General features: G+C 42.7%; 1 protein-coding gene across 3 annotated transcripts in view; it reads right to left on the reverse strand.

Moving 5' to 3' along the window:
• ZHX2 (zinc fingers and homeoboxes 2) overlaps nucleotides 1–17016 on the reverse strand; it is a 50872-nt gene that overhangs the window by 16518 nt on the left and 17338 nt on the right. For all 3 annotated transcript variants that reach the window (XM_075825774.1, XM_075825776.1, XM_075825775.1), the window contains exon 2: nucleotides 4045–4120. The gene's annotated coding sequence lies outside the window, so the exon portion shown is untranslated. The remainder of the gene's footprint in view (nucleotides 1–4044; nucleotides 4121–17016) is intronic.

The raw sequence follows: 17016 nt of genomic DNA on the forward strand, positions 1-17016 counted from the left end.
CGTACAGTTACAGAGCGGGGGCGCCGAGGATCATAGTGCATAAAAGTCGCCAACGCTCTGCCGACTCAATAACGGAGTAGCTCCAAACCTCCTCTGGCATTAACATCCGCACAAAAACTGTGCCCGGGGGCCGAGCAGCTGCACGCCAGCCTTATATCACCAAGCACAACGCCAAGCGTCAGATGGAGGGGTGTAAAGCCGCCACCACTGGACTCTGGAGCAGGGGAAACGTGTTCTGTGGAGTGACGCTTCTCTATCTGGCGGTCTGATGGAAAAGTCTGGGGTTCGTCCGTTTTCAGTTCCCCCATGACTGGGCCCCAGTGTACAATGTCCATAAAGACATGGCTGGGTGGTTGGTTGGGGGAGTTTGGTGTAGAAGAACTTGACTGGCCGCACAGAGTCCTGACCCCAACCCCATCCAACACCTTTGGGATGAACTAGAACGGAGATTACGAGCCAGGCCCCCTCCCCCAACATCAGCGTCTGACCTCACAAATGATCTATTGGATGAATGAGCAAAAATTCCCACAGACGCCCCAAAATCTTGTAGAAAACCCCCAGAAGACTGGAAGATGTTTTAGCCACAAAGAGGATATTAATGTCTACAGACTTTCGAATGGGATGTTATAAAGCTCCTGTAGATGTAATGTGTAGGTGTCCCAATACTTTTGTCCAAATAGTAGATAAAAAAAATATATATATATTTATACTTTTATTTATTTTTTAAATAATGGATTAGTACAACTAGACAAAAAAAAAAAAAAAAAGGACGAATCATGAAAAGTCATCCCCGTATAATACATATTTGCAGAATGGTGAAACCGCAAGAAGTCGGTCACCATCTGTGAAAAACAACGGTAAATGTTCTGCAGTTAAATCAACACATTGTCAAAAAGTGATCTGTGGTCTGAGACAAGCGTATAGAACGCCAATGGTCATGGCAGGGAGGGGATGTATATCGACATTTCAACTGGCCTCTGAGTCAGTATCAGGAAACCACATCAGTACATTGAATATGTTATACTAAAAAGGTACCAACGAAAGGTGGCAAAATATAAAAAAAAGAAAACGAGCTAACAGAGTCCTCTGCCTATTAATAACAGGGCGGTGAGCGGATAATTGGTAATTAAAGGAAGAGCAGCGCGGTTTTCTGCCGCAGCAGCAATACTTAATGAAGCAGAATTAAGCCTAGAAAGTAGGCCACGGCCTAAGCGAGTGACTTGAGGAGGTCTTTATAGGTCCTGACAGGTCCAGAGAACAGTGACTGATATAATCTGCCTCCAGTCCAGAGGACGTTCCCATCTACGCCTGTCACATGTGCACAACAGTGATCCGACCGTACGGGTGTAAGGAGACCGCCTGAAGTGCCGCCGCCGCCGCAGCGCCAAGTAGGCACGGAAGACACTTGTGCTGGAACACCAGCAAAACACTTTGAGACAGCGCTAAACCTGACAGAAGTAAGCAGCTTAATAAAATAAGATATATAAAACTCATATGCACATATATACAGTAAAATTCCATTAATCTGGCATCGAGACCCAATAGGCGCTGGATTAGCAGGTGTTCTGGATTATCAAACGATTTTGAAAAAGTATATCAAATGGTAGAGAAACTTCAAGAATAAAGCCTAAAATAAGGCATCAACGCAAAATAGAATACTAAAAACTTCTTAGGTGGGAATTTATTAAGTCTGGCGGTTCATATTCTGGTGTTAAGATTAAGTACACAAGAGCGAAATGCGCCAAATTTATTAAGAGGTGCTTGGGCGGATCTCGGGCATTCTTAAAGACAGAATACGTATACGCCTGCTAGATTTACGCTACAATTTGTGCCAATTTCTATCTTTGGAAATCATAAAATCGGTCGGAAACTTGATCGACTCGCCCCTTCTGGTTCTCCCCACACATTTCTAGCATCATTTTCAGAAGTGGTGCGAGAAAAGTCGCAAATATTAGTGTAAATATGGTGTGCGCCGAAATGTAACTTTTTTTTTTTACCAGAAAAGTGGTGTAAATCTGTGAATAAATTCCCTCCGTTTTAAATTAGGGTCTTCTGGCTTTGATCCTGTGGAAGTAGTGTGTTGGAAACAATTTCTGGATTATCAGAATTTCCAGACAAAAGGAATCTCACGATATACACCGATTTTAGATTCCCAAATTTGATTGTAAGGGCCTGTTCACATCAGCGTTGGTTTCTGTTGAGGGGTTCCGTTGGACCTTTCCATCGGCGGAACCCCTCAACGGAAAGGCAAATGGAAAACCATAGGTACCGCTTGCATTACCATTGATTTCAATCAATAGCGCAGTCGACTGCGCTTTTGATTCCGTCAAAAAAACGGAAAAATTATACAACGGTGACAAGCGGAAACCATAAGCAACGGAAGCATTAGCATTGAAATCAAAAGTAATGCAGACGGAAGCTATGGTTTCCGTTTGCCTTTCCGTTGAGGGGTCCCTCCGACAGAAAGGTCAGACGGAACCCCTCAATGGAAACCAACGCTGATGGGAACAGGCCCTAAATTCGCCAGGACAGCTTTATTTTAAAGAGGTAATCCAACGATACACATTAATGGTATACCGTAGGCTCTGTTCACACCTGCGTTCGGCATTCTTTTCTGCTCCGTCAGAGGAGCAGAACAAATAAAATGCTGTAAATCGCAGGTTCTGTTGAACAATGGAGACAACACCCCCCCATCCCGATGCTACCCATTGACTTTAAGGGGTTTGTCAGTTTTCCGTTGGGGCATCCGTGGTTTTACAGAAACCATGGCGCAGGATGCAGTGCTATAGTTTCTGGTACTTTTGGCGGAGCCTCCAACGCAGATGTGAACAGGGCCTTTCTGAAACGCGAAAATCCATTTGGCAATCCAGTGTATGGGACATACGGAAACTAGATAGAATAATAGTGAGTAGAGCGGCTACGACAATTTTTACACTTTTGACATAGACCAATAAAACCACAATAATAAAATTACAGATCCTATTATACCCCCACACTCCTGTTTTATGAAAGTAGACACCTCACACATTATAAAAATGCACCTATCACTTTATACTCATGGGCGCCTTCATGCAATTTTGCATCAAAAAGTAAAAAAAAAAAAAAGCTGAAAAATTTGTGGGTCAGGCTTTGTCACAAGCAATCAGAGCCCAAAACGCACAACACCTCCTAAAAAAAGAGGAAAACAAAAAAAGTTAGTGTGCAGAGTTCTTACACGTCACTTATATCTATGTCTATATGTTCATATCTTCACACGGTCACCAGAACGGACGAGACCAGAAATCTGATCAGATGCCGGTAAATGTCCTGATTTAGGTGCTGATGGCGATTACATCTACAACTGCTCATCTAAAAATAAAAAAATAAAATACCCCTAAACCTGACATACAAAAGAGAACACAATCGTCTCCAATTGGTAAGGGAGGTGATAACAGAAAAGTTCCTGGGGTCACTGGACGGCGTCACCGAGGGAGAGAGGATACCAAGGTCTATGCTTTAGCCCTTAATATTCTAGTCACGACGTAGTGAAAGAGTTAAAATAATTCTCGTGAGCTGCCGCAATTGTTTTTATTTTCTAACAATTTTTTTTTAACTGCGATTTGAAACACCTCGGTTTAGTCAGACGTACGAAGAAAAAAACAAAACAACTCTTAATAAAACACAATGGTATATGCTGTGAAGCTTCACACACTGAGGTGCAGGGAGGACACACCACCCCTGCATTCTGCTAGTCACCACTTCTGAGTCACGCTGCCTGGAAATTTCCATGACATCATCAAAGTCGGTTTGAATGACCTCAGACTGGTGCAGTTTTCTCTCATAAAGCGAGGTCACCATATGATTTTAAGGTTCCAGCCATCCAGTCTTGCTATTACAGCGGTTTATAATCATCCAGACCAGGAAGGTTGACAGAGCGGGAGGAGGACAATTTAATTTTGGGGGTGTTCGCTACGAGGCATATTCCAGAATGCCAAAATCTCCTGAAATCCCAATCACTCCGTACAGTTTCACTAATATGTAAAGAACGGACGGACGGGTACATACCATGGACAGGGCGATTGGTTACGAGGGAGATGTTTTCGCAGACATGTCCAGCCACATTCTACAGCCCGTTCATAACCTGAAGACAAAATAAAAAAAGAATGGTTATAAATGCTCCATTAACACGAGAAAACTTCCAATACAGTCCCCCAATGGGCATTCACGTATCTACCGAAGTGGCACAGCTGCCCATAGTTTTTAGAATTGCGAGCAGATTCCGCCAGTTACTGAAGGTCTATGGCAGGGGTTTCCAACCTGTGGCCCGCGATGTGGTTCTGTGCGGTCCCTCAACCATTAGTACACGGACATGCTTGTCTGTGTCCTGAGAGTTCAAAAAGACACGGCTGTCATGACGGTAACTTTATTCGCTCTTTCCTGCACACTGTGACTGCCACGGTTATGGGGGAACTGTGGGGCTGAAGGAGTTCAACTTAATTTAAAGGCATAGCGCAGTGCATCAGTTTTACCTAGAGACATCGGAGGTGCATTCACAGGATATGTAGTGAGGGTTCCATATAATCATGAAAATGGGGGTCCCCTGAACCCGTTCCTCACTTTAGAGAAGAGGAGATGAAGTAGCGAGATGGTCACGCACGTATTCTGCGCTTACAATTGTCTTATGAGGATTGTGAAACGCTCCATGCGCTCGTCATCGATTAGGTGTATTATTGGGGACTGTGGGGCAAAGAGTAATACAGTGCATGCGGTGTACTGCGCCGTGTAAAAAATATGTTGACGCCAAGTATGTGAATAATAATTTTTTTCCCCAGGAATATGGGTGGAGAGCCAGGGTGGAGTATCAGACACCTGACAGACGCGGGTTAGACAAACAAAGTTGTTTTAACCGGGTGGTTTTCTGCATCCGCAGTGAGCGCGCCATTACCACCATCTACTGACCGATATATAAAAGCGTGTTTCGCATGATATAGATGTAAATAAAGATCGATAGATATAATATTTGCATATTTTGTGCTCACATACATATCTAGATTAAATACAAATGTAGAATTTATTTATTTTTTGCCAGTGGATTAACATACCTAAACTAGTCACATACATGAAAAGTATACTGTAGAAAAAAAAAAACCCTTATGTAAAACCGGTAAAAAAAAAAACAAAAAAAAACAGCGGACGGAATACATTTTTTTTTATTTCTACCAACAGGTATTTTTGCATGCACTTTAGGGAACCCCCCCCTCCCCCTCCAAAAGAAAAACGGGAAATCCCACACGACTTCACTCTGACACACCTGATGTAGATGTTACCTGCGCGCCGTCTATTCCCATCCATCCTGTTCATATAGATATTTCACTCTGCACGGCAGGAAAACAAGGACGATGAACATGGAGTGTGGGGGGGGGATTTTAGGTTTGGCTGTTGACCATTTCGAGACAGATAAGGGTATGTGAGCACAGAGTTTTTTGCAGGCAGAAAATTCTGCCTCAAAATTCCGATTTTGATCTGCCTTGATGTCAATGGGAGGTCAGAGACGTAAACGCCAGAAAACAGGGCATGCTGCTTCTTTTTCCTGCGAGACAGTTTTACGGCTCGCGGAAAAAAACAACAAAAAAACCTCTGCTTCTTATTAAAATCAACGGGAGGCGTTTTCGGATGTTTTTTGGCGCGTTTTCCAATGAGTTTTTCCGCGTCACAAAATGTGCCAAAGAACTCTGTGTGAACAGGGCCTAAGATCGATAAAAAAAATTCTATCTATCCATTCATCAAATTTTTTTCTCCCCCAAGGAGAAAAAGGGGATTGTATGTAATCCTTACAGGTGTACCAGAAGCGTTTACCTTCGTACGGCATTGTTACGTTTATAAATGGCCTCCAACGCCAGCATTAAATTCGCCAACTCACCTAGGCCCTGTTCACACTGAGTTTTTTTTTGGACTCGTTTGATGCGGAAACCGCATCGGAAAACGTGCCAAAAAACGGCCGAAATTGCCTCCCATTGATTTCAATGGGAGGTGGAGGTGTTTTTTTTTTTTTTTTCCGCGAGCGGAAAAACAGTCTTGCGGGAAAAAGGAGTGACATGCCCTATCTTCGGGCGTTTACGTCTCTGACCTCCCATTGACATGAATGGGAGGCAGAAAAAAGGGTATTTTGCTGCGTTTTTGCCCACGGCGCTCAATGGCCGCTGGCGAAAAACGCGGCAAACTGTGTGCAGGCAGAGGAAAATCTGTCTCAAAATTCCAGACCAAAAAAAACTCAGTGTGAACAGGGCCTTACAGATTACGGCAGCTTCTAGTTACTAACAATTTTCTTTTTATTTGCCAAAAGTAGTAATCGGTTACTGGGATGTTTCACTAGTTGTTTACAAGGTTAGATCTACAAAACAGCCCCCCCCCCTCCTCGCCGACCACTCCCAACACTCCACAATCAGCCACTTGTCCAGCCCGTAATGTGCTAATTAGCCGCGTGACTCCTCCGCACTATAAAGCCGGGCTCAAGGGGTGTTTGATGAAGTCTGAAGGGCTCGTTTTGTAAAAGAAAACCCCCACTGACATGGACGACGACTCCATTCAATAACACCCTTATGGCTTGTTCAGAATATCTTCGAGAACACGTCTTCCAGTCCCCAACTCAAGGAGTCAAAATCACGAAAAAAGTCCGAAATTCAACCATCTCCTACTCCTCGTCTAAACATCATCTAAAGTTAACAAATTTTTTTTCTACAATAAAAAAAAAAAATCCTATTTGAAAACCCCAGTCGCACGCAGTGGGGAAGAAAAATATGGCGCAAGTTTGAAAGCGTGAATTCTGTGGAAATCCCTGTGTGTAACGTGGGAATAACAAGCCTTCTCCACCTAAGTAATTTTCCGCTGCGTGGGAACACGGCCGGAGAGGTCTCTTTTTTTGCAAGTAGCTGCACAGACGGACAACGGCTCTTCATTCACGAGGGGGGCAGCCTCCGGCCTGCCAAAATCAAACATTTCTAATATTCTGTTTCAGGGTTTCTACATTGAAGCCAATGGGGAATACAAAATACAGAAATTCTTGAATTAGGGTTCCACTGTACCGGCTATATAACCGCCCCAACTCCCTATATTTAAAATACTGGTGAGACATGTCGGGGTTAAACAGACTTCAGCTGAAACACATGTTTTAGGCGTCATGCACACGAGAGTTTCCGGTTTGCGGACTGCAAAACCGATACAGGCGGCTTCCGTGTGCGGTCCGTATTTTTTTTATTGGAGCCATACACTAGAATGTCAGGGTCCCCCATAGCAATAGCTTGGGGGACACATGGTAACACAGCCCCACATAATTTTGTATTTAAAAGGTATTTGTTTTACTCGCTTTTTACCGATTCGATGTTGAGCAGCAATGGCGGGAAGATTTCTTCTTTAAATTCCGGTGTTCGGCAGTGTTCTGGGCCGTTTGAAGAGGACTCGAGACAAGCCCCGCCCACCCCCTTTTTTAAAAAAAAGGGTTTCCCTGTCGCAACGTTTACTAGTGGGGTTTAGTCTCAATAATTTTATGGTTATGGTTGTATTGAATTATTTATTCTTTGGTAACCCTTAATAAACATCGCGGCCTATATTTTCCAATTTTTAAAGTTGTCGTTATTTATTCTGTGCTATTTCTACGTTGGGGTTTGTGTTACCGTGGGGTGAGACGGAACACGAACAAAAATAGAAAAATGACAGAACATGTCCTACCCCTAAACAAACGGATAGGACATTGAAGACGACAACGGTCGCGCGTATGACTAGATTTTAAACATTGAATGAAAAAAATAAACATCTAATTTATGGTTTAAAAAAAATCTGATTAATAATGCAGGCTGAGATGGGGAATAGAATGGTGTGACGGATTGTCAGGGTGCCCCCCCATCTGTTGTCATGGAGAGAAGCCATCAATGAGCTGAACCGTCTAGTCACAAGTGACAGACTGGTTGCTAGGGTTACAATGCTGAACTACACTATATGGTTGTCAGGCAGGGCATTTCCTAGCAACCAGTCTGTCTCAGGTCTTCAACTCCGAGCGGAACAGGCAGCGCCGAGAAGGAGCATAACGTTTTTGCAGTACTCGCCCCTTACTTTGTATGTCAATTATAGAAATTTCCTAATTTGTTCTCTTTTAATTTTGTCGAAAAAATGAAGTTCTATTACAGTTCTGTGCCAAAACAAATGCTTAATTATCAGACTTTCTGGATTAGATGATGGGTTAAAGAAATCTAACTTCATTTGGTCACTTCGCAAAAAGCTGCCTCGAATGTACAAACAACGGTCTCGGCTATATAGCTCGTATAATCAATATATAAACTCCAAAAGCATTTAGAATTAGGGCTGGGCACAGTTTACAGCAGGAACGTCCCCCCATAGTTTACCACACAGGCAGCTCCATATTATTGACCACACACAGAAGAACAAAGCAGAGCCATATTGCCAATTTATATAAAAAGTCGAATTTATTTAACACATATGACAAACAATGCTTAAAAATGTAGAAGGACAAGACCCTAGTATAAACAGCGGAGCAATCGTTGACACTTGCTGATTATCTATGGGTAGAAGGGCTGTATATAAAATTGTATAAACTCTATATAGACCCAAAAGGGGAATTACCCGATTGTTCATCAAATGAACCCTGTAAGTATATTGAGTGGGTAGAAGACAAAAAAGGGGGAAAGTGGAGTAAAGTGACAGTGCCTCAAAATATCATTCGTATCCAGCAACCTTACCCATAGCAGCAAGGAAAAAGTAGTAGTCCGTGCTTCCTCCTTCGCATAAAGCCCAACGCGCGTTTCGCTGACGGTGCTTCCTCAGGGGGATGTATGTATATGTCCTGAAGTTATCGGCCCTTAAATAGTGTATGGGATGTCACAGATGCGACTAATAGCGGCGCATCCCTAATGGCGCGGCCCTCTCCGTCTCCAAGGGCGCACTGCGCATGTCCGGAACTCCCGGCACGCGTCGGGATCAACAAAGTCAGTCCAATGGAGGAAGGAGATAAAGTGCTATATATGTTTATTGGAAGAAAGTTATACGTGTTACCAGATCGGACCGATCTCTTAGTCACGCTGAGAACATACAACCAAAACGGCCAGGACCCAACGAGGCATGGACTCCACAAAACCTCTGAAGGTTCCTGCGGTATCTGGCACCAGGACGTCAGCAGCAGATCCTTTAAGTTGTGAGGTGCAGACTCCATGGATCAGACTTGTTTTTCCAGCAGATCCCACAGATAATGGATCGGATTTAGATCTGGGGAATTTGGAGACCAAGTCAACACCTTGAACTCTTCTTCATGTTCCTCAAACCATTCCTGGACAACATTTGCAGTGTGGTGGGGGCATTATCCTGCTGAAAGAGGGCACTGCCATTAGGGAATACTGTACCCATGAATGGGGGTACTTGACTCCAACAATGTTTAGGTCGGTGGTACGGGTCACATCCACATGAATGTCAGGACCCAAGGTTTCCCAGCACAACATTGCCCAGAGCATCAAACTGCCTGCGCCGGCTTGTCTTCTTCCCATAATGCATCCCGGTGCCATCTCTTCCCCAGGTAAGCGACGCACACGCACCCGGCCGTCCACATGATGTAAAAGAAAATGTAATTCATCAGACCAGGCGTCTTCTTCCATTGCTCGATGCTCAAGTTCTAATGCTCACATGGCCATTGTAGGCTCTTTCGGCGGTGGCCACGGGTCAGCATGGGCACACTGACGCATACACAGCAAGCTGCGACACTCTGCGTGTTCCGACACCTTTCTATCAAAGCCAGCAATAATTTTTTCAGCAATTTGCGCTACCCTAGCTCTTCTGCAGGATCAGACCAGACAGGATCAGTCCTAACCTTCACTCCTCAATGAGCTTTCAGTGCCCACGACCCTGTTGCCGGTTCACCGGTTGTCCTTCCTTGGACCACTTTTGGTAGGTGCCCACGACTGCATACCGGGAACACGCCACTAGACCGGCCACTTTGGAGATATTCTGACCCAGTCGTCTAGTCATCACAATTTATTCCTTGTCACAGTCACTCAGATTCTTACACTTGCCCATTTTTTCGGCTTCCAACATCAACTTTGAGAACTGACTGATCACTTGCTGCCTAATATATCCCACCCCTTGTCAGGCGCCATTGTAACCAGATCATCAATGTTATTCACTTCACATATCAGTGGTTTTAAAGAGGACCTCCTTGCTCTCCTGACATGTCAGTCTTAATAAAATCTTGTATTCTCTTTAAATATCACAATTCTGGAGCATCTTTTCTTAAATTTATGTTCTGCCGTTCCTCTGGTATCCCCCCTAGAAATGTATGAATAAATTGACAACTAGGTGTTACCATTCCCCTTATCAGAGGGCGTGTCCCTACACAGGCAGAGACCGTAAGCACCGATTGGACAGTGTCAGACCGTAGGGACACACCCTCAACTGGTAACACCCAGTTGTCAATTTATTAATAAATTAGTAGGAGGAATAACCGAGGAACATCCAAGAAAAGTAATTGTAATATTATGGGGAATATAAGAATTTACTAAAAAAAAATAAAAAAAAATAGATATGTCAGGAGGGGTGACCGCTCCTCTAATAATGTTAAGGCTGAATGGTATATACATACAAACCTGTTAAAAAAATAAAAATAACAGGACGCTTCCTAACAGTTAAAGGACTAACATGATTGACCTCCCATTTTAAATTTAGACAAATGTAATTCAAATAAAATAAGAGCAATTTTAAAAATACAAAAATATCAGACAGAAAAAAAAAAAAAAACACAAATGAGAAAAACTTGGCAATGTCGAGATTTTAGCGTGGGCTTGCAGGCGGGTAGTTCCAAAATTGGCAGCCAGCATTAACCCCTTCCCGCTCCTTGACGTACTATTACGTCATGGCAGCTGTATCGTTCGCGCTCCATGCCGTAATAGTACGTCTCGGGAGTAACGGCCGTTTCGGCCGTCCTCCCGACACATACAGGAGCTGTGACGCTGCTGTCTTGTTCAGCAGCTGTCACAGCTCCTACAGCGGGGACCGATCGCTGTGTCCCCGCTGATTAACCCCTTAAAAGCCGCGTTCTATAGAGATCGCGGCTTTTTAGGGGTTAAGCTGCCATCGCCGGCCTGCTACGCGATAGCGGCCGGCGATGGTGACTATGGCAACCGGACACCAAACAATGGCGTCCGGCTATGCCATAGACGGAAGCCTAGTGGGTCCTGACAACGTCAGGACCCACTATGCTTGCTGTCAGTGAGTAGCTGACAGTTCTAATACACTGCACTACGCATGTAGTGCAGTGTATTAGAATAGCGATCAGGGCCTCCTGCCCTCATGTCCCCTAGTGGGACAAAGTAATAAAGTAAAAAAAAAGTTAAAAAAAGATGTGTAAAAATAAGAAAATAAAAGTTTTAAAAGTAATAAAAGTAAAAGTCCCACTTTTTCCCTTATCAGGCCTTTATTATTAATAAAAATATATAAACAAACAAATAAACTATACATAATTGGTATCGCCGCGTCCGTAACGGCCTGAACTACAAAAATATTTTGTTATTTATCCCGCACGGTGAACGCCGTAAAAAAAAATATTAATAAACCGTACCACAATCACAATTGTTTGGTCACTTCACCTCCCAAAAAATGGAATAAAAAGAGATCAAAAAGTCGCATGTACCGAAAAATGGTACTGATGGAAAATACAGTTCGTTACGCAAAAAATAAGTCCTCGCACGGCTTTATTGATTGAAAAATAAAAACGTTATGGCTCTTAGAATAAGGTAACACAAAAAGTGAATGATTGTTTACAAAACGTACTTTATTGTGCAAACGCCATAAGACATAAAAGAAAACTATAAACATCTGGTATCGCCGTGATCGTATCGCCCCGCAGAATAAAGTTAATATATCATTTATAGCGCACGGTGAATGCTGTAAAAAAAAAAGTATACAAAAACAATAGTACAATTGCTGTTTTTTAGGCACCACGCCACCTAAAAATGGAATAAAAACTGATCAAAAAGCCGCATGCACCCCATGAAAACTACAATGGATTCCTCAAGGGGTCTAGTTTCCAAATTGGGGTCACTTTTGGGGGGTTTCCAATGTTTTGGCACCACAAGACCTCTTCAAACCGGACATGGTGCCTAATAAAAACGAGGGCTCAAAATCCGCTAGGTGCTCCTTTGCTTCGGAGGCCGGTGCTTCAGTCCATTACCGCACTAGGGCCACATGTGGGATATTTCTCAAAACTGCAGAATCTGGGTAATAAATATTGAGTTGCGTTTCTCTGATAAATCCTTTTGTGTTATAAAAAAAATGGTATAAAAAGAGTAAATGTCACCTCTACTTTGCTCTAAATTTCTGTGAAACACCTAAAGGGTTCATAAACTTTCTAAATGCTGTTGTGAATACTTTGAGGGGTCTAGTTTCTAAAATGGGGTGTTTGATAGGGGTTTCTAATATATGGGCCCCTCAAAGCAACTTCAGAAATGAACTGGAACCTAAAAAAATAAATAAATGAGGCAATACTTCGCTTCTTACATTATACTGATAATGAGCCGTGCCCACTCCGAGATGACCCCAGTTTTGACCGTTTGTATAAACGGAGACCCCTATTAGACCGTTCCAGTGCCCGGTTTTCCCAAGCATACACCCCCGAGAAGTGTTTTTCTATTGATGAGTCCCTGGTACATTTTAAAAGGGAGGGTTCAATTCCGCCAGTACCTGCCAGGTAAGAGGGCAAGGTATGGCGTGAAGATGTATAAGCTGCGAGAGTGCATCAGGGTATACCTACAGGTTTAGGATATATGAAGGAAAGGCCACCCCCAAACCAGACTGCATCCTGGACTACAATAGGTACATGGGAGGGATGGACTTGTCAAATCAAGTCCTGAAGCCCTACAGCGCCATGCGGTGAGGTATAAGAAGCTGGCCGGGCACATCATACAGATGGCTTTGTACAATGCGTATGTGCTACGTCGATGTGCAGGCCAGAGGGGAACTTTCCTGGAATTTCAAGATCTAATCTTTAGGGACCAGGAAGGGGGGGCGCATCGTACCAGGGCAACACTTTCCAGGAGAAGGTCCCCAAACCGGTGGAAAGGGAAAGAGTCAAAAGAGGTGCAGAGTCTGCTATAAGAGGGGGATAAGGAAGAACACAATATACCAATGTGACACGTGTCCCGAAAAACCAGGGCTCTGTATAAAAGATTGTTTTAAAATGTATCATACATCCCTTGATTTTTAATTTACCCTGATGCACTCCGCACAGCTTACCCCCCTCATCTTTCCCTTCTGAGCCCTGCCGTATGCCCAGGCAGCTGATAACAGCCACATGTAGGGTATTGTCGTACCCAGGAGAACCCACATTACAATTTAAGGGGTGTATATCTCCGGTGGCGCATGCTGGGCACACTATATTGGACACTGAAATGGCATATACATATATAAAATTGCAAATCTCACACTGCACCATCTGCTGCGCATTATCTTTTACACAGTACCTGTGGGGTCAAAATGCTCACTACACCTCTAGATGAATGTCTTAAGGGGTGTAGTTTTTAAAATGGGGTCACTTCTCGGGGGTTTCAACTGTACTGGTACCTCAGGGGCTTCTGCACACATGACTTAGCACCAGAAAAGCTCCAGTAGGCCAAATGGTGGTCCTTTCCTTCTGAGCCCTCCCATGGGCCCAAAGGGCAGTTTATCACCACAAATGGGGTATTGCCGCACTAAGGACAAATTGGGCAACAAAATGGGGTATGTTGTTCCTTGTGAAAATAAGAAATTTTGATCAAAAATGACATCTTATTGGAAAAAATATCATTTTTTTCATTTCACAGCCCAATTCAAATAGGTGCTGTGAAAAAACTGTGCGGTCAAAATGATAACAAAAACCATAAATGAATTCCTTGAGGGGTGTAGTTTCCAAAATGGGGTCACTTCTGGTGGGTTTCCATTGCTTTGATACCTCTGGGGCTCTGCAAATGCAACATGGCACCCGAAAACCAATCCAGCAAAATCTGGACTCCAACAAACACATAGCGCTCCTTTCCGTCTGAGCCCTCCCATGGGCCCAAACGGCAGTTTATCACCACAAATGGGGTATTGCCGCACTAAGGACAAATTGGGCAACAAAATGGGGTATGTTGTTCCCTGTGAAAATAAGAAATTTTGATCAAAAATGACATCTTATTGGAAAAAATATAATTTTTTTCATTTCACAGCCCAATTCAAATAGGTGCTGTGAAAAACCTGTGCGGTCAAAATGATAACAAAAACCATAAATGAATTCCTTGAGGGGTGTAGTTTCCAAAATGGGGTCACTTCTGGTGGGTTTCCATTGCTTTGATACCTCTGGGGCTCTGCAAATGCGACATGGCACCCGAAAACCAATCCAGCAAAATCTGGACTCCAACAAACACATAGCGCTCCTTTCCTTCTGAGCCCTCCCATGGGCCCAAACGGCAGTTTATCACCACAAATGGGGTATTGCCGCACTAAGGACAAATTGGGCAACAAAATGGGGTATGTTGTTCCCTGTGAAAATAAGAAAATTTGATCAAAAATGACATTTTATTGGAAAAAATATCATTTTTTTCATTTCACAGCCCAATTCAAATAGGTGCTGTGAAAAAACTGTGCGGTCAAAATGATAACAAAAACCATAAATGAATTCCTTGAGGGGTGTAATTTCCAAAATGGGGTCACTTCTGGTGGGTTTCCATTGTTTTGATACCTCAACGCCTCTTCAAACCTGGCATGCTGCCTAAAATATATTCTAATAAAAAAGAGGCCTCAAAATGCACTAGGTGCTTCTTTGCTTCTAGGGCTTGTGTTTTAGTCCACGAGCGCAGTAGGGCCACATGTGGGACATTTCTAAAAACTGCAGAATCTGGACAATACATATTTAGTAGTGTTTCTCTGGTAAAACCTTCTCTGTTACTAAAAAAAAATTGAATAAAATTGAAATTCAGCAGAAAAAATGAAATTTGCAAATTTAATTTCCACTTTGCTTTAATTCCTGTGAAATGCCTGAAGGGTTAAAAAACTTTCTATATGCTGTTTTGAATACTTTGAGGGGTCTAGTTTTTAAAATGGGGTGTTTTATGGGGGTTTCTAACACATAGTCCCCTCAAATCCACTTCAGAACTGAACTGGCACCTTCAAAAAAAGGCTTTTGAAATTTTCTTAAGAATATGAGAAATTGCTGTTTATGTTCTAAGCCTTGTAACGTCCAAGAAAAATAAAAGAATGTTCAAAAAACGATGCCAATCAAAAGTAGACATATGGGAAATGTGAACTAGTAACTATTTTGGGTGGTATAACCGTCTGTTTTTCAAGCAGATGCATTTAAATTCTGAAAAATGCTATTTTTTGTAAATTTTCTCTAAATTTTGCAATTTTTCACAAATAAAGACTGAATATATCGACCAAATTTTACCACGAACATGAAGCCCAAAGTGTCACGAGAAAACAATCTCAGAATCGCTTGGATAGGTTTAAGCATTCCGACGTTATTACCACATAAAGTGAAATATGTCAGATTTGAAAAATGGGCTCTGAGCCTTAAGGCCCAAACTAGGCTGCGTCCTTAAGGGGTTAAAAAACAGTATTCAGGGAATTTTGGTTTCAAATATCCCCAAAAAATAAAATAGCTATAATAAAAAATTAAGATACAAAAAAAGTAAAAAGCTTAAAATAATTAAACATGATAGAATTTATTTAAAAAAAAAAAAATATGATCCACAAGATACCAATTAAATTCAAACGTTAAACATATACCTTAAAAGCATATATATATAAAAAAAAAAAAAGGCCTTAAAAAAAAAAAAAATCAAAAGACAAGACAAGCGGAAAGTCTAACGAACAGGATCCAACCGACTAAACTTGACAAAGAGAAACTGAGCTTTGCACAGGAAATCACTTGACCATTGAACTGCGCTTTCATGCGGTGAATACCAGTAAGGTCCCACATGACAACTCCGTTCGCTGCCAGAGAAGACTGCACGGCCATATGCTGCCGTTTCATTTAAAGGCTGTGGAAAAATACTGATTAAGAAAAAAAAAAAAAAAGGGCCTCAATTGAAGCCACGTCCATCACTGCACTGGCTCAGGCCCACCATAAACCGTTTTAAACAGCGGCCCTGTTTTCATCTGGTCCAGAAAGGGTTAAGAAGAATTTCAGCTACATCTCCTCTGACTACGACACTTCACAAAAGCAGCAGCCATTTTGTTTCTAAATGGTTCCTTCGTTTAAAAAAATGTCACCTCTATTTTGCTTTATTGGCCCAAAAAAAAAAAAAGTTCGAAATAATCCACATTTTGGGGGAATTTTTTATTTTCTTTCTACTATAAAGAGCAAATGAAGTAAAGAGATTTTAGCCGGACATTGCGATATTATGGAAGCAGCGGTGTATTTTACTAGTGGGGGTGGGGAGGGGAGATGGTGCTCGGTCATTAGGGTCACGTAAATGCCCAATTAAGTGACGGCATGAGGAGACAAGCTGGTGCCGCCACCTGCTGTCTCGGTATAGACACATGGAAATGGCGATCACGTGACGGCAGCATCAGTGGTCTCGACTCAACTTTTCCGCAGAAGGGGGGAGGGTGGCGTTACTATTGACACATATATATATGGGGTTTCAGAAGCTGATGTATTACAGCTTTGTACATATATTTAGTGCCAGGAATCCAAATCCGTCCTGTAGGATCAGGAAAACCTTGAGAAAGACTATCCTCCGATTCTAAGGGTATGCGCACACGTAGTGTTGTCAGGCGTATTTCGAGGACTTTACGCCTACAAAAAACGGAAGCAGAACGTCCACAAACATCTGCCCATTTATTTCAATGGGAAATACGGCGCTCTGTTCCGACGGGGCGTTCTATTATGCCTCATTTTCAAGAAACGGCACGTAAAAAGACGCCAGCGAAAAAGAAGTGCAGGTCACTTCTTGAGCCGTTTTTCATTGACACTATAGAAAAAGATCTCCAAAAACGGCTGTAAAAAACGCGACTGGCTTAAAAAAA

This window comes from Rhinoderma darwinii, chromosome 5, assembly GCF_050947455.1.
Source record: "Rhinoderma darwinii isolate aRhiDar2 chromosome 5, aRhiDar2.hap1, whole genome shotgun sequence".
Lineage (NCBI taxonomy): Eukaryota > Metazoa > Chordata > Amphibia > Anura > Rhinodermatidae > Rhinoderma > Rhinoderma darwinii.